This window comes from Anas acuta, chromosome 13 (assembly GCF_963932015.1).
Source record: "Anas acuta chromosome 13, bAnaAcu1.1, whole genome shotgun sequence".
NCBI lineage: Eukaryota > Metazoa > Chordata > Aves > Anseriformes > Anatidae > Anas > Anas acuta.
The window spans coordinates 10,604,974-10,628,768 of record NC_088991.1 but is presented as its reverse complement, the minus strand read 5'-3'; the positions used below and the strand labels follow the sequence as shown (position 1 = coordinate 10,628,768).

At 37.1% G+C, this 23,795-nt stretch overlaps 1 long non-coding RNA gene across 5 annotated transcripts in view; it reads left to right on the top strand.

The window, feature by feature from the left end:
* LOC137863598 (uncharacterized) overlaps positions 1-23,795 on the top strand; it is a 535,054-nt gene that overhangs the window by 199,663 nt on the left and 311,596 nt on the right. Inside the window, exon 4 of one of the 5 annotated variants that reach the window (XR_011100996.1) lies at positions 12,007-14,289. The exons of the other annotated variants lie outside the window; for them this stretch is intronic. This is a non-coding gene — a long non-coding RNA (uncharacterized lncRNA). Of the gene's footprint in view, positions 1-12,006; positions 14,290-23,795 lie in introns of those variants that run through there. 5 annotated transcript variants of the gene reach the window in all.

Genomic DNA, 23,795 nt, shown 5'->3' with positions numbered 1-23,795 from the left:
GGCATGACTATGCCAGGTACTTTGTAAAATGAGTGAGCACTTGTGCTAAGCACCACTCGCTGTTTGTGGAGGGCTTATGTTTCCGTTTGTGCAGGGTAGCGTTGCAGGTGAGACAATACAGGAGCATTTGCAAAGTCCCCAGCGTGCAGGACTTCCATGTGGAAATGTAACTGAGTGGCAGCATATTCAGATCAGAGTGCAGGCTATCCTGTACTACCTTGAAAAAGATGGAAAAACTTGTTTTTAAACACTAGCAAGGGCATCACCCTATTAAGAGTCACAGAGCAATGCTTTTTCTTGAATCTTGCAGAATCGAATCCAAACCTGCTCACCCACTACAAGTCAGTCTTGCCCACTGAAGTCTGTACCCTCCCTCCTCTTCCAGTAGCCATTGGCCATGTACTAAAGATATACCAGGCTGCCTGGGGTCTGCATTGATTTATTTTTTTCTCTGTGGAAGGTGCAGATGACAGGATATTTATTTACCTTGACTGATTTAAAAGTGTGTGATACAGGACTTAGAGCTTTCAGCCTCTCTGTTTCAAAGGCAGAGAGTGAAACAGCAGAGATACTGTCCTGCTAGTCAAGGCAACTTACCAAATCGCATCTGAAGATAAAGGGTTCGTTGACATGTTTGAGCAGAACAATATGTCTTGGCTCCTTGGCTCCTTGACCCTTGTTTAAGAGCCAGATGGTAAATGTTCTCTTGCCAGGGTTCTATGTGGAAAACAGGCAAGTTGTTTTGTTAAGGAAATGGCAGGCATGTCAGAATCAATAGACTTGGAAAGCTCACAGTATGTGCCTCCTCCTGACAGATCAAGGGAAGCTGAGGATAGTGGTGAGCTGTAACGAGGCAGTCGAGGCAGTCGTAGTAAGAGGTGATTCTGTTCAGCAAGTAGGGTGATTTCTTAATGGTATACTATGATACAGAATGGGATGATTCTATAATTTTAGCCTCTCCTATGGTGCTGTGCTGTTTACAGAACTGCTGATTGTTTCCATTATTTGTGAAGGTGTCATGGTTACAGATATGGATAAATATTCAGCCAATCCTGTCTGAACCTGATGATTTTCACTTGTGGTCAGTGACTCTGCTGCCTGTCAGGAGGAAGGTGCCATGGGCAGCCTAGCTTACAGGAACTTCCCTCTTGTACAAAAGAAAATGCAGGAGAAGAAGAAGAAAGTGAAGTGTAGAAGCTGACATGATATTTAATGCGTCTAGAGGATGCCATTGAATTGGGAGTTTTCTATGTTTTGCCCGGTAATATAGGCATAGAATAGATTTATGTTGGCTCCAGTTTGAAGCTTCTTTAAGACAAATTGCTGACAATAATGGATGAAAATGTTTCACACGTTCAAAGAGAAATGGGAGAGTACTTAAATATGATAAAACATTGTGGAATGATTTACAAGATTGTTTTGGGGTGGGAAGATTTTAAATCACTTGAATCCTAGCATATATTTTTTAAGGTAACTGATATGACTACAAACCTCTATGATTGAATTCAGAAATATATTTAAATTCAATTCTTAGCCATGATGAAACATTTTTAAAAGCCTATGGAAGCAACTAAGATGTACTAGGTACCAGATTCTCAGACATGCTAGCCAGGTTTGGAAGTAAAACAAACTTACAAACAGGAGTGTGGAATTAATTTTAAAAGATTTACCAACTCATGAAACGAGGCAGAGAGATTTAATTAAAGTCAGCTGAGATGAGAAGTAGCTCAGATTAATCTTGGAGTCTGGATTAGTTGGTGAGTGTAGCCCTCTTGCCTGTTATTAGTTGATACTAATTTCTAGTGCTGTATTCATTTTTCATAGAGATATGCTGTGTATTGTAAAGATTTTCCACTACTTGGGGTACTTAAACATTTTTCATTTTATTTTGTATTCTGCTGATGGTTTGCAATCATCATCTAAGTCATGAGATGACTTATCCAAATTCAGAAGATAGCCCTATCAATTCTTTACCTTATGTGACTGCCTTCAAAACAAACCATTTGTAAAAGCATCCACCAAATGGAGAATACCAAGCATCAAGTATAAAAGAATTTGTGATCCTCACTGCTGCCAAAAAATCAATTATTCAAAAAGAAAAAATTGAAATAATAAGCCACTCAATTATAAAATATACATGAAAGAAAGTTCAGTCACCTCAATGTTACGAGAGTAGCAAATATAAAGACTAAAACCACAGTTGGGTATAACAGTTTGGAATCCAACCAAATCCTTCGTAAGCAAGAACCAGGTTCCCTTGAAATAAGCCTTTAATGAGTGAAATGTGTTTAATGTTTCTCATGGAGTCAAATGTCATTGTCTGTCCTGGACAATGCAATTGCATGTTCAGACTAAAGTCAAAATTTGTTCTTACTGCTTTCAAGAGTGCTTCTATCTATGCTTTATGGTATTCATCAATGTTATGATGAAAACCTATTTCGATGCCTGGACAACAATAGAAGCACTATCTCAATAACAGCTCTTTCATGAAAGCATGAATGCCAGTTTTTTAGGATTCAGAGTTGTTTGTAATGTAGGAAAAACACTAATTCTGAATGTTTTTATTATTATTATTATTTTTAATAAGTTCAAACGTTTTTTTCATTGACAGGTCATAACTTTCATTCAAAACCACCTCTCACACACACACATTAGTTTTTAACCCTCAACATCTTTTGTTCTCCTTGTAACAGATGGCTTTTGTTCATGACTTCAGCTAAAAAAAAGTCTTTTTCTTATATTTTTCAAAACAGCATTTTGTTGAAAGTTCAGTTCCCATATTTTTGCTGTTTGACATCATGAATGATGAGACCATAAGGTCTCAGCAAGGTTGACCTCTGCCATTTGTAAAACAGTTAATCTGACCCACCTTGCTGATTTTAGCAATAATTTTCAAGGAGGAAGGCTATCTTTTGCATGTTTATGTAAATGATAAGCATTAAGGTAAGCATAAAAGATAAGCATAAATATTCTGTAACATATTTCAAGAAAATACAAAAAACCAATAGGTTCTTTTGTTTCACAGACATCTCGTCCTTGCTGAATCAATTTCAGCTTGGAGAAGGATATGGATAACTGAAAAAAATATAACTAAATGAAAGATTTCTACCAGAGTTACGTAAAGCAATACAGTCATTCACTTGTTCTTCTCTAGTAACTCCTGCTTCCTTATTTTTTCTTATTTGGTTTGGTAGTGTGCATATAGAGGCTGACATCTAACAGGTATGTGGGCAGGTCTGGAAATTAATAAATGCCTTTTGTCCAGAAGCTGTCAGGAAAACAGCAAGAGGCAAACTGCTAGGGATAATTCAAGTTGTAAGTTTTCTGCTGCCTGAAGAACCAGAAATGCTGTATATTAGAACCAAGTTTATACCACAAACAGAACTATTAGACTAACTACCAATTTATATTAATTGCTTTGTCCTTGTCATAGTAGCTATATTGTTAACAAAGCTTTCTGAATATATTCTGTGTATTCTTCTGTCCAATACTAATTTTGTACTATTTGATTAATACTTTCATTGTTCCCAAGGAATTAAGGTTCAAGGTGTTTTATTTATTTATTTATTTAATGGGGTATTTCCAGATGGTGCTGAATTTCTGCATTTTTATGTTGTCACGGTTAAGCAGAAGGCAAATTTGGATTTCTGAAACCAGTATATTAATTTTTCACTATTGCTAGTTGTATTTCAAACATACTTAGACATGCTTAAGCTATGTTAACATACACGTGTATATGTACATTAATTACAGTCATTTCTCAAAGTTGCAAAGAGCTTGTGTATTTGGAATGATGTTTCCTGTTCTTCTGCCATCTCTGATTTTACCAGAGGGAATCAGCTAAAAGTAAGATGAAGGTCAGGCTTTTGTTAAAACTTAACCAGTGCTGTTGGCATGTAATTGCATACAATGGAATATATTAGAAAATAGCCTTCCCTAATATTTCTAAATTTGTTGGTGGTGGCACAGCACAATCAGGTATATCAGTATTTGTTAGACTCCATTAACAAACTTCTCAGTGACTGGTTACACTGAGATATAATAAATAGTAATAGGAGTGCCTGCCATTTTCTCAAATGATCTGCTTCCAGTGGGCATGTGAAGCACTGCTTAGCAAGATAGCCCACAGTCTGTGACTTCCATTTCATGCTTCAGTGTTTTACTGTTATGTGCACACTTAAAGTGCAACGAATGCTGCTTGTTACCACTCAAATGGTGATATAGTATAAGAGTATCTGTTAAAGAAGATTCCATTTAAACCGTGTGCTCTTCACTAAGGCCATTATACGTGTGAGTTCATTATAAGTGATAAGAGATTTGCTAACCTTGCACTTATTTTATTTTGTTCTATTTTTGATGGTGCTAAAATGAGGTTTGGCAATGCCTTAGTATCTGGGTTTAGATTCACTCTGCAGCTGGGCATTGGCCATACATGGCAACACTTTTCTTTGTTGCTCATTCGGCTACCAGACCGTCTGTCTGAACTGCTGTTCTTGGGCAGCTCCATAGGGTGGGTAAAGACTTTATCTTTCTCCTGGGGTGCATTTGATAGCCCAAGTATATGTGCCAGGCAAATTTCATAGGTAACAGGCAAAAGGGTTTTGTTAGATTCAGTTATGTCTGTGAAAAAATCTTTTTTTTTTTTTTCCTTTCCTTTTTCTTTCCCCCTGCCTTCCTCCAGACACCCACTCTTTATTATAGAAGTAGCAACTTCCAATGAAAAGGACAGATTAAGGACAGTTCCTTGAATTTTTACTAGATTTGTGTTTCTGCACTCAGGTAACTGTCCAAGAAGAAACTTTGTAATTTTAAATTTGTAAATAATTTCTCAAACTGTACTATGCCTGTCTACGATATGATGCTAGTTCTTGTTTGCCTTTAAATTAATTTGTTTATATTGCTGTGGTACAAATATTATGCTTAATTGCCATCTAGACAGTATTGAATGGTGTCACTTTGCTTTTCATAAAGAGGCTATTTCTGCTTCATTTTATTCTGAGAATTGTCCTTACTTAGCCATTTTATTTATAATTGGAGAGTGAAATGATAAAAAGTGATATTACAAATATTGTAAAATCCTTTAAAAGAGAGACGGTGGTATAAATAGACATAATTGTATTGATTTGACCACAGCCCAATCTATCAGTACTTGCAGAAAGTTTACTACTTTACTGGTGCAGGGACCTGCACCAGCAGAAATCCCTATTCAGATGAGGCAGTAGCAATTTTACTATTAAAAATACTCCAAAAATCTAAGTGTAGAGTTCAAGAGCTATTGTGAGTACTCAGTATTATAAATTAAATTCAAATATAAGGCATGGAATAAAAAAAATAAATATTCTTCAGCCTTGTATCTTTGTCTCATCTGGCTCTGAAGCAGTGTGAGCTCAACTAGCTCTTTTAGTGAGCAGAAAGAAAAAGAAAGCAGTATTCTTTGAGAAAGCAGGGAATAAAAAAGTTACTGCTTTAGTTGATGTATTTAACACCAAGAACTTTTTTTAATCTCCTGCCCTGTAAAACAGTGTTACAATTGCTGTCTTATATCCTGGAACTTATTTTGAGTTCTACCTTTTTGGTGGGCTAGAGAGGCTGTGACAGAACAATGTTTGCTGTGAGCCTGAGACTTTGCATCCAGCAGAAACACAATCAGTGATTGAGGCTGGACATGAAGCAAATAATGAATGCTGCAATTAATGCTAGAAGGTATTTTGAAGTATATTAATGCAGCCCTGTAATCCAACAAGTCTTGGGAACCGAGGCCAGGAACCTCCCAAGGTGCAAGGCGAAAAGCAGAGTATTTTTGAAGTTATAACTTACTAAATACTAATTAGTATGCTAATGGCACACTATTCGCTTTCCTACTTCTGGGTCTGCTTTGCACAAAAAGGGATGTTCTTACACAAAAAGAGGGATGTGGACTGTACATGATCAATTAAAGATATTTACCCCAAATATTGTTGGTATGCCATTTGAATGTTATATGTATAATAGTCACCTTTTACTATGTATGCTTTGACTCTACATCTGTCTATCTTCAATGTACATTTTTGAAAACATCTAGCCTCTTGGTGCATCTAGGAGCACGGAGGAAATGTATGGTGACTATCTAACATGGTATGATAATTCTAATGAGCTTAATTCTTAGATATCTGTCATTCTACACCCACATATGGAGACTCACACATAATACAGCAGCCTTTTATTGCATAAAAACATTAAATATACCATCTAAGCCCATGCGAGAAAGAATATCACTCGTCATAATAAAGGCAGTATTTTTAATTCTAGGCAGGTATTTCACAGGATTGTTTAAATATTCATTACACATATGCCTAAAATGTCAGTACATACTCTTAAAATTTCACTACTCAGGTTTTCAAGGTCCTAATTAAAATAACCATATGCAGTAGCTGATATCTTCTCATTCTATACTTAACATATTTCTGCATTATATCTGCAGTAATCTGGATCAGGCTATAAGAAAGGTGAATGACTTTTATTTCTACCTGACAAAACCCACATTACTGCTGGATGAGAAATATGTACCAGTGCCAGCTTTCTTTTCCTCCTTAGGCATGTGATGTTTTTTCCTTCAGTAATTTGTTTCTTACTGCTATTAGCTTTTAAGGCCACTTTGGCTTGAAAAAGGAGCGTCACGCTTAACATTTAATTGTAAAAGTGCAAAAGAAGAAAGACATTCTGTTATTTCAACTGTGAATCCTCTCTACATTGATACTGAAGGAGATAGAGATGGCAAAAACATACACATATGAAGCATCTCATCCCTGCTAGGCAAAATGCAGAGCTTTGTAGTATCACAAAGGACCTGACTGCAATTTGAAGATTTTCCTCTGGGATGACTGTGTTTCAAAATAAACTCAAAGCATTGTAAACTTCAGAAAGAGCTTTACAGGCTTGGTCCGTGTCAGTGAGCCCTATTTGGCAGCCACAAGAAACATTTGTGGGATTTGAGGACCTGCCGTGCCATCTTAAGGGAGTAGCAGAGCTTCCAGGGAATGGTGTAGGACAGGAGGGTGAGGGAACAGCTGAACCTGCTGCCATGGTCAAAATCTGTGTTAGAAAAACAAGTAAATGGTTATACCCCCAAGTCCTCTTTGCAACTCTTAGAGAGAAAATGTTTGCTTTTGATTACCTCAGATTTAATTATTTTTCAGCCGTATCTCAGGCAGTCTGTCATCTCGGCAGCTCCCAAGCTATTTGGAGCAGATATAATACTGTGCAGTGTGGCACTCTGCAGTCGTAACTCACTTGGCTCTGAGCGAGTTGCCCCCAGGACTGTGCAGTTATGGTGCAGGTCCTGGGCTAATTTGACCCCAGGGAAGTGGCTGTTCTCTTTCAAGGGCTACTTCTGCAACAATGAATGGTGTTAACTAATCTGAGTGTCTCAAATTTAGCATGGCTCTGTTTGGTGTACCTGCACCCCTGGGTGCTTCTGAGATTATAGCCAAAATCTGTAAGTCTACCTGGGGACCTATAGATGCCATCTGTAGCAAATAAATGTTTTTTGTTTGTTTCTTTGTTTGTTTTTTTTTAATGTTATCCACATATATTTAGGTCTTTGGACACTTTCAAATATTACCCAGATTATACATGTATATGTATATTTTAAGCACATGAAAAAGATCGTTAGGATTCTATACCAGCTGAAAGCTGCTTAACACCTGTCTTCTGAAACCGGTGCTGCTTCTTGCCAAGTTCATCTCTGCTGGTTTTGTCCAACTGCAGATATTGAGACTGTTCAAATTTCTAGTCAGATAACAGCAACACTGAGTTGGCTTTTATTAAAAAATAATAATGAAACCTAAATGAGGCACATAGCCAAATAGGTGACATTTTATTCAGCTAGTGACTAGCCTAGAAAAAACAATGGCTTGGGAGGTTTTAACTGCCCATTCATCTCAGTGGAGAAATCTATTTGGGAATCTGTAAAGCAACGCTGATTTAATGTGTTTGTGCCCTTCTCCTTAGCCACCTTCCCTTTATCATCCAGAAGAAGCCTTTGTTTTCTGTGCCTCAGCGTCAGCAGTCCCAGTAGCTGTAAATGTGATTATGTATCCCAAATTTGTCCACTATAAATATTATAAGAAGTGAATTATAAGTGAAATCCATGCACACTGCAAAGCCATATTGCAGTCAGTGGAGATAGTGAAAAATAAAACTAATGCAGCTCACTGATCAATATGTTCTGTGGTATCTTGCCAGAATATTTTTTCATTTTTATGGGAAATGTGCAGAATTTCCAGGCCAATATTCCAGTATATTACAGTCTGCAGTCTATGTGTGTGAGGGGCATTGAATCCTACCGTTCTATTTAGTTTTCCTTTTTGACTGTTCCCTTCTAACCCCTTATGTAATTCTTTTTTTTTTTTTTTTTTAAACTGGTTATGACATGTTTTCCCACTTGCTCAGCATGCCCACATTTGTTATTTTTTTCACCTAGGATGTATATATCTACTAGATGAATCTTACCGTGAATGCAAATTTTCCAAATCTTTGATTATTCCAGCCACAGGACTCATGACCTTGTACCTTCCCCAGTGTGTTCACAGAATACACCAATAGTCTGTTGTCAGATGTGATTAATGTTACCTTTAAAAAAATGCCGAATGAGCCCTGCAGCATATTTTATGTCCAGCAGATTTATGTATAGACTGTTAACTTAGTTTTGGCCAGTCTCCCGCTGTTAATGAAGTGAAAAACAGCCTATGCTGAACAGCTTGTGTCCTGTATAGACATACCAGTCCACATATACTTCTGCCATACCATGACGTAGTAAGCTATTAGTGGGGTGGTGGTCAGCAGTTGCTCAGTGTTTGGGTCTGACTCCATTCTCAATAAATCAGAAAAAAAGGGCTTGGATTCAAATCAGTGACATGAGAGGTCAGGATCATATGGTTTCCAAATTTAACTACAGAAAAATCTATCACGCCTCTCTTCAGTGTAGGGAAAACAAAGTAATGAGCAGGTGTAACTCAGAAGCTAGCAAACGTCACCATAAATCCTGCAGCAGCTGCTATTCCCAGGAGTCAGTGTAGTCACATAGAGAAATTGTGCCTTTGCAAAGGTAAATCGATTGGTCCCCTCTGTTTCAGTACTGTTACTTATTCAGCAAGGGGAATGTGTACTAGGCATCAGAGAGGTGAGTAATGCATTTAGTAGTTGGTGATTTAAATATTAGTCCAATTGTGTGTTTTAAGCCATTTGGATTAAGTTGTCATTACTTGTTAATAGTAACTGGGCTGCTGTTGGAGGCCCTATTGTAAGGGTTGATTGCATTGTGCCTACCAAGGAGTTTGCTGTCAGTTTGTGCCATGGCCACCAGTTTTTTGAGCAAGCTGAGTTCTTCAAGAAATGGGCTGGATCAGTCCTATCATAATGTGAGCAACAAGGAATGAGCTTGGGTGAGACCCTCCTTATTCTCCCTGTTCTGAGGACAGCAGGCAGAGGTGCAAGAATCTGAGAGACAGAGAAGAGTAAAACTCACTCTGCGCCTCTTTTCTCTCAGAGCACCAGAACTGCATACCACTTTGTGATGTCTGATTTATTAACTGGGTTTGACCTGCCTTTATTGAGTTAGTACAAGCAAAATCACGTCTGCCAGCTTCTGCCACTCTGGATGAAAGTTAATGTTTTAATGTGGGTACCTTAACCACAAACCTCCTGAATGTTTCTGTTTCATGACCTGTCCATTCACACAAATGACTCTATTACTTATTATACAGAGATTGGTTTTGCCTAATGTTTCTTTAAATATATTTGTTCATAAATGTTGTATCCAGTTCTATATCTAGTTCTCTCTCTATATATATTTATATACACAGCCTGGTACAGAATCAGAGAGCTGTTGATAGCAAGCAGTACAAATATTTACGATCCAAAAAGGCAGGCAAAACATGTTGTTCTGCTGTGCTAACTTACCATTGGAAGTATGTCATGCATAGCTAAACAACAGAGCGTTAAAAGCTGAGAAAATGCTAAATGGTGTTAATAAACAGAAAGGTCCCTGAAGGCCAAAGATTCAAACAGATTTAGTCCATGAAAAATACAATCTGCATCCAGACCTCTTTACAAAAGGAGCTTTAATCCATTAATCAGTAAGACTTAAATAATTATTTTTATTTATAAGAGCACCCAAAATGTTTAGGCTGTGTTCAGCCATATGGAGGCACAGTTTTTAAAGACGTCACTGACTTTGTAGATTCCACATGGGAAGAGGAGAGTACAAAGCAAAGCAGCCAAACATAGCCAAAAATGTGTGAGAAGGATGACTGTTAGTATGCATCATGTGCTAAGCTGGATGCTTAGAGTAAGAGTTGGTTCTAGAAAATGCACTGGATTGTGCGAACAGATCTGAATTTCATTCCCTTCTCTTCTAGCAGTATGACTGAGTCCCCTGATTTTCTGCAGCTTGCTTTCTTCCTAATTCCTCTCTATTTTGTAAGCTTTCTGTAGCAAAGCCTGTTTCACACCATGTGTGTGCTTTGCTAAGTCGAATAGAAACCAGATTTCCAGTGGGGCTGTTGGTGCTCCTGTATTTCCAGTGGGAGAGCTGTCTACTTGCAGGAGCAGCGTGTGTTCTGGAAATTATATTCTATTGAAATACTGCTGGTCTAGTGTTCCCAGCCTTAATGAAAACTCTGCAAATTGGTATTTAGTGAGCACCATTTGTAGTCAGAATGAAAAATGAGTTTGGTTTGGAGTACTACAGATAGAACTAATCATAACACCACCCCACAGGGAAACCAAAACACATAAAAGTTTTAGTAAACATTCCCAACTAAAAGTTGCAAATTTGCAGACGGCAGGTAGCTGAGATTTCATAGCTGCCCTGACTGTATGATACAAGTTTTCTGTTTATTGTAATCCTAAATCCCTAGACTGTTTTGCAGAAGTCAGGCTGGTTTCTGAGTACCAGGGCCCTATCCCCCCTGCGCACTGAAGGAAAAACGGTTACATTTTAGAAGGAAAGGCAATGAAGTTTCTCATCATATGCTTGGCAAATGAAGGTGGGAGGCAGCTGGGAGTGTTGCTTTACTTTGTAAATTGAATAGAATGTAAATCTATAATAAATCAGAGAGATTTTAACCTCTTAAGTAAGGGTTGGAATTTGCATGTTCTGTCCCTCAATAGTATTAGAAAGCTCCTTTTTTAGAACCTGGGAACAAGACTGAAATGAACTAGTCACGTACTGCTGGATTGGAAAATGTAAAACATCCTTCCTTCAGTTTGACAGAGTTTTCTAGAGATGCAACAAAAGGCAAAGCATTTTTCTCAAGACTGATATCCCTCCTCAACTCTAGATATGATTTTTTTTTTTTTTTTTTTTTTGGTGAGTTTAACTGAAAGACCTCATTGGAAGTCATTCCATAGTTAGGAACTGAAAAATCCAATTCACCTGTTCATTGAAAAATCAAATTCGTTCTGTTACTTCCTGAATGATTATTAAGTCATTGCAAAGCCCTGGGATTTCAGCTTTCATGTTAACAGCACCATTACTTTTCCCTTGTTGCCAAATTCTAAGAAGCTGCCATTCTCTGATCGTAGCTGGGACTTTCTGGCATCCAGTGTCATGTTCTATCATGTGATAAATCTGCCATTTCTGCATAAAGACTGATTAAGGTTACTGTATGTAATTTCAAGTGTTTAAATGTAAACTCAAATGTGGTAGAATTTATTTTAAATGAAAACATATCCTTAAGGTACAAGGTAAAGAGGAAAAACACAGGGATGGTATGAGGTGAAGTGCTGTGTAGACAGAATGAAAAAGAGCCTGGAAAACAGAGCTCAGAAAGGTTAAGGTAAAAGCCAATAACACATTGCACATTTTCTTTCTACAGGAATGTTTTCTTTAACTAGAAAAAACTGAGTGTGTTTCCTCTAAATCCCTTTAGAAGAATCGAAGTTCAAATTACATGAGATAAGCATTATCATGAATCGGTGCTTTGTAATAAAAAAGTAAGCATTTTTTTTTTTTTTTTTTTGAAGAAAATGTCAACCTCTGAAGCCTCTCCTCCTTCAGCAGCACTCCACCCGCTGGTACTAGCGATGGCTGGGTCACTGTGGGCACTGAATTTCAGAGGAGGAAACAGTACAGAAAAATCAGAACTGGCCAAGATCTTTAACCTGCCTCTGCCTCTTTGAGTCACAGGTTCAAATCAGCATCCAAAAGTTTACACAAAGGCTAATCACATTTTGGACTCTCTCCTTAAAGCCAAAGAAGTATTTTTACTTTTATTTGAATCTTTAAGGTGCAGTTGTTTTCATGTGTCCCATAGAGTGAATAAGTGCCTCCTGTTCACATGGCTTATCAGATTTAATTAGCGTTGGTCTGTACGGATGATTTAATTAGAAAGTATGCCATGTGTGTTCCAGTCAGCATCAGTGAACTCCAAGCCTATTACTGTTGTGTTTATGACTACTAATACATTATGTTGTAAATACCAATAAACTGTCTTCTGCAGAGGGTACAGGTACGACGTGCCTGACTATGCTCGAAGAAAACTGAAGTCAGTTTTATTGCCAGATAAAATAATTTCAAGTTCCATCCCCTGAGCAGGGTAGATATGTTGTGTTATCAAGTTGTCAGAACTCCTATATGGCTTCATTTATTTTCTTTATGGAATCTGAAAGTTGTGTCTGTGTTTGCTATTGTGGCTTAGTTTCTGCATAGATCTTTAATGTATTTGTGGAGGTCTCATTGACAACAATAAAAATTAATACTGGAGTCAGTGGAATGCAAAATACCTACCTGCAAAACAGCGACTAATCCCATTCAAACAAGGAATGGAAAGTGTTTGACTGAAGAGAGTTGTGAGGGGATGGTAGCGGTAGGGGAAACTGTAATTTTGCAGGATAATAAACTAGAGGAAAAAATAGAGAACAAAAATGTTCATGGTAAAACGAGAACAGCAAGTATCTTGAATGAGTTACCCTCAATGCTACAATATGGTTTCATATAAACTTTGTGATAAAACTGCAGGAGAAAGTTGGATGTATATAGGTCCTTATGTATTTAAAGTCTGATTAAGTTTGAAATGTGTATGCAGGAACCTGATAAATGTGAGTCCCTTGTGACTGAAGGGAAGGAAGAAGGGACAGTGCCAGGAAAAAAAAAGTGAAACAGTATAATAAAGGAAAAGTAAAATGGATAAATTCTGAGATGAATAGCATTGTGCAATGAAGAAGTAAAAAAGATGAAAAAAAAAATCAGTGAAAGGGCTCTCGAAAGTGGATTGTACTGTTGTGATATTTCCTTCAAGGCAGACAGGAAAAAATAGGGTTTGAAATTGCAGTGATCAGGTTCAGCAGATGTTTGCCGGAGTATTGCAATATTTATATAACGCTGGCTATTTGGTGATTAGGAAGGTCTTCCCAACAAACTCTTACATTAACCCCTTCATGATCTTTTTGAAAGGATGGATAAACAGTCATATAGTAAATAAAAAACTTGACCATGACTCCTGAAAATGTAAGTGAAGGAACAGAGACCACGAGTGCTATTACTTGCTTTGGAGTTTGTATTCTAGTGTTTGGCAGCCCCTGGACATCTGTAAGCAGAACAATTCAAAGTGGACTGTAAAAAGAGTTGGGGTGAGGCATTTTTACAAATCACTTATTAGGGATCTGAGAATTCTAATTATATTTTTTACATGGGAGGATTTCCTTAACCTTATTCTGTGTCAGGTAATGATGGCTTCTGTTGACAGAGCACTAGAATAACTGGATTAAGAATGTGAACCGCTATACTTCTTCTCGTGTTCCATTGAATAAATATTTCCAAAGCCTGCCCAAGGTATTGCCCGATTTGGTTCCACCTGGCGTTTTGAAACACGTTTCATTTAATGTGGTTAGTATAGAATTACAATTATAAGGCCAAATGCAGAAGTGAGACTAAACTGGTGCGTAATTCACACCTCTTTCTACCATGTATGCTATGCCCTTCGGCTCGGTGCTGAGTTTGGCGTGGAGAATTTGAACAGTGTATGTGCTAGATGTTGCAATGTGTGGGGAAACCCAAACGTTGCTTGAAAATGTGCACAAATCAAAGAAAGCTGGGAATTACCTAAGAAGACCAAGTAGGCACCAATATTATTGGGGTTATTTTTAATTTCTCACTGATTTCTTTAATTTAAAAACCAATGTGACTCACTGTATTCAGATCAGTTTGCCTCAAAGTCTGCGTTCAAGAATAATATATTTCTAAATAATGTTTAGAATGATTTCATGGCTCTCCCACTTGGTTTATTTGCTAAAGAAAATAAAAATGAAAATGACTCTCTTCTCAGCTGCAAGAGTTTTAACTGCACTCCATAACCTGTCTCCCTTTAGTACTATATTACAACTGCATGCATATAGTAAAAATATTTATCAGTATTTATAGTAAAAATATTTATCAAGCACTTCTCATTCAGAAAGATCCAAAAGTACTTCATAACCTTGAAAAATTATAATAGAAACGACTTCAAGGCATGCTTTCCCCCATCATTGAAATGCAGGCAGGATGCTGGATTTGATAGAGCCATCAGCTGCTCTGATACGGCACATCCTGCGTTCCTGTGTTCTTGTAGCTGCTCTGGGGAGTGTATGCATAGAATTAGAAATGATGTATTGTACTTCCTATGTAACTTTTTGTTTGGGGTTGTTAAATATAAATCTTGCAAAGCCAATTCTGTCATAAGCTTTCTATACTATAATTGTTTCTTCTAGTTGACTAGAATATTAAGTGTTTGGCTGGAAGTATTATGGGTCATTTGCAGCTGCTGGACGAGTCACACCTGCAGTCCTGACCTTCATCTAGCAATTCCCTCTTTCAACCACAAGCAAACATTTGTGGAGAGTAAAGAGATTAATGAAAACTGTCCATCACCTTTCTCTAAAGTACTAAATAATTGTTTTATAGAGTGAAATGCATTACTGGCTTTAGGTGAAGCACCTTGTCATTTTACTGACTGTTAGGATTAGGCCTCTGGTGTGAAACTGAAGGGTTCTTATTAATACATATTTCAGTGCAGCTGTGGGTGCTGATGAGACACTGAATTTACTGTAGTAGTTACTGTACAGTTTCAGAATGGGGGTTTGTCCATGTCCTGAGAAGGTTATAATCCAAATAGTTGAGACAGTTAAGAAGACGTTAGTGTTTGGATAGGTTGCATACAGATGAGTTAACTCTTCTTGATACTCGCTTGTGATTTTTATTTTTTTTTACTTCCTCTGTCTCTGTAATCTCTGTGTGATTGTGGGGTTAACTTTCCTGACACTTACTCCAGGAAAAAAGTAATGTAAGAGAAGATATAAAAACTGCTAAGAAAGGCATCAATTACAGACAGTGTCAATTCATTCTTGCCGATATCAATCATCTACTCCAGGCACCTCAGAGACGGTATGCTTTGGATGTGTAGTTGTACCTCATTATTTTCCTCACTTTCCGTGGAGTTTCCTTCTGGTACAAAAAAGCTGATGCAGAAATAGCAGAATACAAATGGACACTTACACCCTTCCTGATGGCGTGACCTGCCTCTCCGTGGTATAGTTGAGCTGTAAGGGCTCAACTCATGACAATCAACAAATATAAAAATGTATCGAAACTCTGCCTGTGCTCTGAGGCACTCTATGTTTTCCTGGGGGCAATTCAGAGCAGAAACAATGGATTATTGCAATTGCTCCCTATGGGAGTTTTTTAGGAAGTAGATGTATACTTGGGATTCTCAGCATGTGTAGGTTTTACCAAACTGTAGCTTCATTTAGTCAAGGATATTTCTAAATTCAGTTTTATGTACTTTCAGTTTTGCTAATGGTATTAGAGATGATTCAGGACCAACAAAGTGGTCCAAGATTCCCAAGTTTTGGGTTCAATTCTTTGTTGTGCCAAGTCACCCTTTCTAACTTTGGACAAGTCTTCTAACCTCTCTGGCTTGGATTTATCCAACCTAACTTCCGAAATTTAATGAGACACAAAGTAGTCACGCTGCTGCCTGCGGCTGCCTGAATAGTTAGTAGGAAAAGTGTGGCATTTCTTCATAGCTAATCAGCCCTCCTAAGATCTGCAGTGTACCGATCTCTTCCCCTTGAGTATACAAAAAGCCTCAAGCTTCTGTATTCTTAACTGAGGCATTTCAATTAGTTTGACTGTATTTAGGTGGTATGAAACTACTGGATTCCTTGCCTTTGCTGCTGTCTCTAAAATGAAGAATGCTTGCCTTTTCTCATCTATTTTTCCTTGTTGTTACTATCTCAGGCAAGCATTGTGTGCAACAGTGTAGGTTTTGTAATAAATAGAGCCTAAATTTCCATTCTCTAAATACTGTAGTGGTGCCCTTTAATAGCTGTGATAATATGAATAATAACAGAAGCTCTTGCTATTTGTTTGGCATCAACTGGATTACATTTCCATGGCAAAAGTATGGGGCTGTTGAATTTGCTTTAACACAAGGGAAGCTGTTAATAATGATTTTGGAATTAAATATAGCACCTTAGTCCAGTTTTAAGCTAATATATAATGGTGGCAGAGCTTCAGGTGATAGGAATCTGTCCAAGTGAATGACTGGCATGTGCACTCCATGAAAGCGGTCCTGTTCGGTGGGTATTGTTTCCCTCCCTATTAAGTAGCCTTCAGTCTCTGTTCAAACTAAGCCTCTATTCCTGCTGACGATTAATTCTTGTTACTAGGTGCTGTGTCGAGCACTTTCAAAAGATCTAAGTGCCTGAGAACATATCACCTGCCACTTTATATATGCTTTGGTCTCATGGAGATACAAGGAATGGGTGAAGCAGGTTACCTGTAGAGTTCATAAGTTTGCTGGATTTCAAGCAGTTGCATATTTCCAAGGTATCTTCTGAACATGCAAATTAAGAATCATGTTCTTTTGAACAGTTTTCAGTCTCCTCCTCTCTATTCAAGCTAGGATTCATTCAAGTAGTAGTGCTTTGTTTTTCAGAGTTCCAATTCTGAAATTTCCTGGTTTCTAATTAACTCCGATTACTTAGATTTTTCTGTATCAATTTAAGTGCAAAAGTCTCTGCAATTTTCACACAATCTCATCATGCCTAAAAGCCAAAAAAAACCAACACAAAAAACACAGAAAACCCAACCCCCTAACCACAATAGAAATTACAGCACTTAGACAGGTTGACACAACAAACTATTTCCTTTTCAAATGTCAGTTTCCTTCAACAAAATGATCCTAACTATGTTATTCTAAATGTTTTGTTATTGGCACTTTGCACTGATCTTTTCAACTAGTTTTTGTGGGGAGAACATAATGCCATGGCTCTCTGTGGATGCACAATGTAGAAAATGACCATTGTACCTACAGCTTTTGTCTTCAGACAAGCCTGACTTCTAGACTGTTGTCAGAAATAAATAATATGGTGGCATTTTTGCAGACTGAGCCAGAGTGATTCTCTTATTTTAACACAAAGGAGAATGACAGCTACTGCTCTGAGAAGAAAAGCTTAATCAAAGCTTAATTCACTCTTATAATTAAGTCTTCAAAATTGATACATGACACATTCAAGCATGGCATTTTTAATTTAATTAATTATCTATGAACTAAAAGAGTAACTCATAAAAAAACCAACAACAACAACAAAAAAGTACATTATGTTGAGCAAAACTTTCAGAACCATACAAAGAATTATCTGCCTGTGATGCTGCAAGAGCCCTGTACGCCCTGGAAGTTATGGCAGCACCAGAGCAGGAACAAGAATACAACCTTGTGAATGCCAGGCTGGTTTCCCTCTCTGCACTTTCTTGCAGAGGGATGTGGGGCACCCAGCTGAAGGGTGCATGGAGGAGGACTGGAACGAGATCTCGAGTAACTGTATCACGTTGAATTATCCCTGTTTAAAAAGGGCTTATGCTAGGGTTGCATCAGATATCCTTGCCTGAGGGTGAATGGACCTCAGTGAGAATAATTCCTGGGGATGCATTTGTCTGTATTTTCTCATTGGCATAGTTAAACCATACATTTTATTCCTATTGCTCTGATGCTTGCCTTGCTTCCCTTTCTTACATCTTCAATATCTGTTCAAACCACAAAGTGAGTATCCAGTTAAAAAATCAAAGGTACAAATGAGCATGTGCTGTTCAGAACTGTTACTGCCTAGCATTTGTGTCCATAAATTCTCTATCTACTTTCACGTGCTTTTTATCCTGCCCCACAGCTACAATGAATATTTTAGTGCTTGTCACATCATGAAGATTATACAAGGTGGATAGTGATGGAGAGAGTATTTTAAACCAGACTGCATTTTTGATTTTCTTAGTGAAGTTTATAAAACTTCATCCTTGTAAGACAAACAGCCAGACTTTGAAGTGGAGAACACTGTATGGGGTCATAGTGAAACTGTGCCTTTTTGAGAGTCATTTGGAAGCTCTTTTAGCTTACACCTCTCCAGTATAAAAACTTTTGTACATCTCCAGTAGGTGTCCCCATGTGATAATTACCAAAATCAAAAATGACCTGGCATAGATGTTGCTCTACTGAATTCGGTAGAGCTAATGCATGCTCATTCAAAGTAAATGTAGGGAGTAAGCTGTTAGGGATCAAACTGTTTCCAGTTCTCCATGTGTTGCCAATTTCAAATGCATTATTTCATGAGAAACTGAAAGAACAGCCGACAGCTGTCTGAGAAAATTCTTTTCTTCTAGATTTTGGCAAATTTCAAATGTAACTGTGCTTCTGTTGAGACGCTAGCAATATTTGGTGTTTCCTTGAATCGTGTTTTCTATATTATTTAGATGTAGATGCTATGTGTAATATTGATACTTGTCTTCATAATACATTTCAGGAAAGGAATGTACTGTGCCTAAAGCTCAGTATTCAGCCTTTAATAATCATTCTTTGATGAACAGATACCATGTGCATATCCTCACAAGAGCTGTTTCAAGGATGTCTTCTGTTTACCCTGCAAACTGCTTTGAAAAGTTCCTGCTGCAGAACTAGACCATACAGATAGATGACAGTGCTGAAATGAACCAGAATGCTTTCCCAACGTTTCTCTAAGATGATTCATACTATAAGAGCTATAGTTTGTTCTTAAATAAGAAAAATAAGAGCATTTGGGTCGCAATTTATTGGCAAGGACTGAAGAATTAGGAATCCAGCATGAAGCATTCATTGCCGCTTGTTCTTGACAAGCCCAAATATCTGTTCATACACTTGTCTCACTTTTTGTGATGCCTGGACTTCCGTTTCTTGAGTTACAGGCAATTGAGCATCTCTGGCTTTATCAGCTCCTTTCAGCAGAGATAATTTGTGTCTTGGCGCTATACCCACAGAACAACAGCAGATTCTGTTAAATTGCTGGGAAAAAAAGTGTTTTAACTAAGTGATATTTTCCAGTTCTAGTAGTCCCTTTCAATTTAAGCCATCCTTCATATTTCTCAGGATTTGTGTGAGATGATAGCTCTTAAGTAAAGCTATATGCTGTTTGTTTTCTTGGATACACAAGAATCAATTTCAGATGATAAGGATGATAACTTCAGAGGAGAACAGACCAGTTTCACATAAAGGAACAAGAATACTTTGTCTTGAGTCATATTTGCATAAGGGTATGCTCAAATCAAAAAGTATTAGCTATGTCCTTCCTGGCTAAATGATGTCTGTATGGTTGCAATACCACACTACGACTTGCATCTATCCTCATTCTTTGTAAGAGCAGCAGCTGGTGTAAGCTGATGGCCATAATTAGACAGGTTTGCTGATGTTGACAGTGTGGATGCTGCATTATGCTTGAAAGGGTTGCCACTGCTGTTGAGTGGTAAGGGCTGCAAATAGCTAGTGATCAGTCACAGAAGAGAAGTTAGATTCTGTACAGCCATCTTGTAATACTGTAAGTCAGTTGAAATTATCACTTGTTAAAATTAAGCAAATTTTTGGAGGGAGACCTCTTATTTCTGGCACTTCTTCTTACTTAGTAACTATTTTCACACTATGTTTCTTGGGACATGCCCTTTTATTTTTGAAGCATCTGATCCCAAGTTCTTTACTATTAGAAACAAAAAAACCTTGCTATAACTACTCAGATTCAAAAATAAAAATAAAAATGGTGGCAAGAAATCGTTGTCTTTGTTTTGATTCAGTTGTATGCTGAATAGTTCATGATTCTTGGTGATGTTATTTAGAAACAGAACAGGAATAGAGATCAAACTCTGAAACTCTAACCAAAGTCTTTGTTTTCAGACCTCTCACCTCAGAAAGATGTGCCAGCAGATCATTCTTCTGTCATACTTGTACGTGATTTTTCTGATAATCATTGCTAAATATCGTCCAAATTCTTCACTTACAATGAGCTAGGCAGGTAAATATTTTATGTACTTTTTTTAACAATATCAACATTGTAGAAAGTTAAAATATTGAATAGATGTGGTGCCATTCCATCTCACCTAGCTAGGATCTCTGCAAAAGGAATATCTTTCATTTTACCCTATTAAAGTAATTCTAATTCTTGCTGACAGTATGCATTCACTTTCCTACAGAAGAGTAGCTCTGGGCCAAATCAGTTCATAGCTGCAAAGAGCATGTACCGTTGCATGTGTTGAATGGCTGGAAAAGCTCCATGTAGCAGAAAGCAAACTCAGTCTGGATCTAATAGCCACACTACCAGCAGAGTGCAGATTTAAAGTAATATTTATTAATTCTGAGCTCATAATAGAGTAGTGGCATAAAAACATAATTCATTTAAGTGCCAGTATATATTGGTGATAGTAGTTTCATTAGATGATGCATGTATCACTCAATTTTGCTCAGAAGTCCAAAAGAATTCTTTTAACTCTGACGTGTTTTAATGTGAAAGAAATTAAGAAAGAAATACTTCGCTAAAAATACTCCTGAAATTTGACACCTTTTATTAACTAAAAATTGATGCTACAATTAATAGAGGTTAAAATCAGATGCAGAAACATGAATGCAAAACCCCATTAAAGAGAAGATATAATATTAGGTATTTGCTGGGATTTCCTGTGACAAAATATATTTGGACAACAAAGATCATGAACTGCTTCTGGCATTTGTAGAAGCTAAAATGAATGAATCAGCTGCTAATCCAGTGCTTGAGGCAAACTGCTTGTGCTGATGACATTTTGAATAAGTGACACTCAAATGTTTAAACTATGTGGACAATAGTGGACTTCCTACGGGATCTTTTTCCAAATATTTTGCTCACCTTGCTGTAATGTGTTGTCATCTTGAATATAGCTCCCTTTCAGCAAGTCCCAGACAACTGAAATATTGTTGGTAAACATTTTCTTAATTGTTATTTCTAAGCAGTTCTGATAACCATGAGATTGCAAAAGAAAAGCTTCTGAAACAGCATTATATAGCTCCACTGAATTCTAATGCTGGGCAGCCATGTCTTTTTAATATGTAACCACAGTTACTTGAAAGATTGTTGCACTTAAACACATGGAAGGTCAAGGGAAGAGAAATGGAAATAATTCCATAATAGTAATATCAGTTGGAAACAATGGATTTTTAGGAAGTTTATATACATGCCAGTTTAACACTAGCTGCACTTTCAGTTAATCTCAGTTAAAAACTGCTATAAAAAACCGCAATAAATAGCTGATCTGAAAGTCTGGATATTATTTACTATCTTCCAGTGAAAATAGGAGTCATTCTTTAAAAAGAGGAATGTACCAGGGTAGAGCATGGGAAAAACTCTCATTTCAGATTTCGCAATTTCTGAAAAACTAAAAATTTGAAAAAAATCTCTCCGTGTTTAAGAAATCCAAGTTGAAAAAAATGTTTATTAAACAATGTCTTTACTAAATTTATTCTTAAGGCATGGATTGTTTTAATGGAAGTGATATAGTCTGCCAAAGAGAGAATAAATTGAGGGGTAGTCATGCTGCAAGTAGTAAAAGTAGTCGAGGGAACTACTGCTAGGACTGAGTGAATGTCTAGCTCTTTGTGGAAACTTGGTCGTTGCTAAAATGTGTTTGTGGAAGTTTGTTTGCTCACTGTTGAGCTTAGATAATTACACTGTTTCTGTAAATATTGTATCGGGACTTTTAAGTGTTTTTTCCACTTAATCCTTGTTGGTAGAGAAGAGGCTAAACAATGGAACACTAACTCTTCTGTATGAAAGGATGTAATTGAAATACTGGGGTCTAATTATTAGTCTTTTATACAGGAAAAAACATACGGGGGGTAGCTATTAATGCATGTATGACTACACATACATTCATGCACAAGCTCCTTTTAATATTAGCTTTACCCCAGTGTCAACTATAGCTTTTATGGTTTCAGTAAGTGCTAGGCTAATCTAAGTGTTTTAGCACCAGGTTTTTGAGAAGTGATTTACGTTGAAAAATCTTGCCAATGAACCAATGGCAAAATGTTCATTAATTTAAATAAGGAAAATCTGCACTCCCTCCCTCCCCCCTTTTTTTTTAAATAGGAGTAAGGATTGCATCATTTATTTGAGGAGCAAAAAACTTGTAAATCAAAAACTCATGTTTACTTGCAAGAGTTTTCACTTAGAATTAACTTCAGATAAAAACAGAGAAACTTATAATGTGGTCAATCATTAATAATGTTCTATAGTGATAATATCTCTTTCATACATCTTTTATTATTTTTGTTGTTGTTGAATTACATTTCTTTTCAGAAAGACTTTAACTTTTCTTACTTTTCAAATGAAAGTTAAGAATTAAAAGAACACACTTGCTTGAAATTGTTAAGGTTTATATAAAGGATCTCTGAATTCTTAGAACTTTTGAAACAGTTCAGTAAGAAAACCTTGAAGTAGGCTTGAAATATGTTTTAAATTAAAAGTCTCTAAGTTAAAAGGAGGTCAGTTTTGTGCTTACTGAACAACATTTTTTATGGATAAAAGAATAACCAATTAAGGAAAATTTATATCTCCTTTGTAAATTCTAAATTCTTTCATATTCCTAAATTCCCGTGTCTCTGTTTGTTGTATCTCAAAGAACGCATTTGTATACAAAGACAAAACAAGTGTAACATAATCAGATTATAAAGATGAAATAAAATACAAACTTTTCTGTTTTATTAGCTTTAAATAGTGTAACTCAAGAGATAAAAATGTTCTTCTAGTCTTATATTAAAACTATATTGCTTGCTATTCAATATTGTTTTGAAGGTCAGCTTGAAAATGCAGACTGAATTTTTAACTTGTATGATACCTTTAATAGACTGCAGAATAGACTTTGCTTCCACGCTTTCAGTGCTGAAAAAGACTCCTCCAATTTTAAAAAAATGCTGCTATCTCAGTGGTTGGCAGGCTTTTGTGGTTATAAGTTGGCTAAATACTACATCAAACAGCAGAGCATGTAAGTGATTGCAAAGCACTGTCTGTAAATTCTTTTTCCACTGGGTGGGCAGGGATTTCTCATTTCATACATCATTCACAACTTGCCGCAGTGATTCCACAAAGTCACCCAGGAGGCTTAAAACAGTTAATGGAAAAGAAAAACTTCCTTTTAGTTTGGGATGCTTTTTTCCTCTTCTTTTAGCTCTGCAAGGTGGCTCTGTTCTTTGCCTGTCTCTATTGGCAACACTGGTAGAGCTTCAAGTGATTGTTTATGGCCAAGGTGTTTGATGGAAATCTTTGCAGGCCTTGTAGTAAGAAGTGGTTACAGAAAGAGGCTGGAGCATCAGCAAGCAGGAATAGCTTTTTCGCCATAAAGAAAGACAGCCCAACAGGATTTGGTTTGATAAGAAGGTTAAGTAAGTGATCTGGACAACTAACTCCAAGCCTGTCTCCATGGCCAGGACAGCCAACACTTTCCATCACTGAAAAAGGGGCTG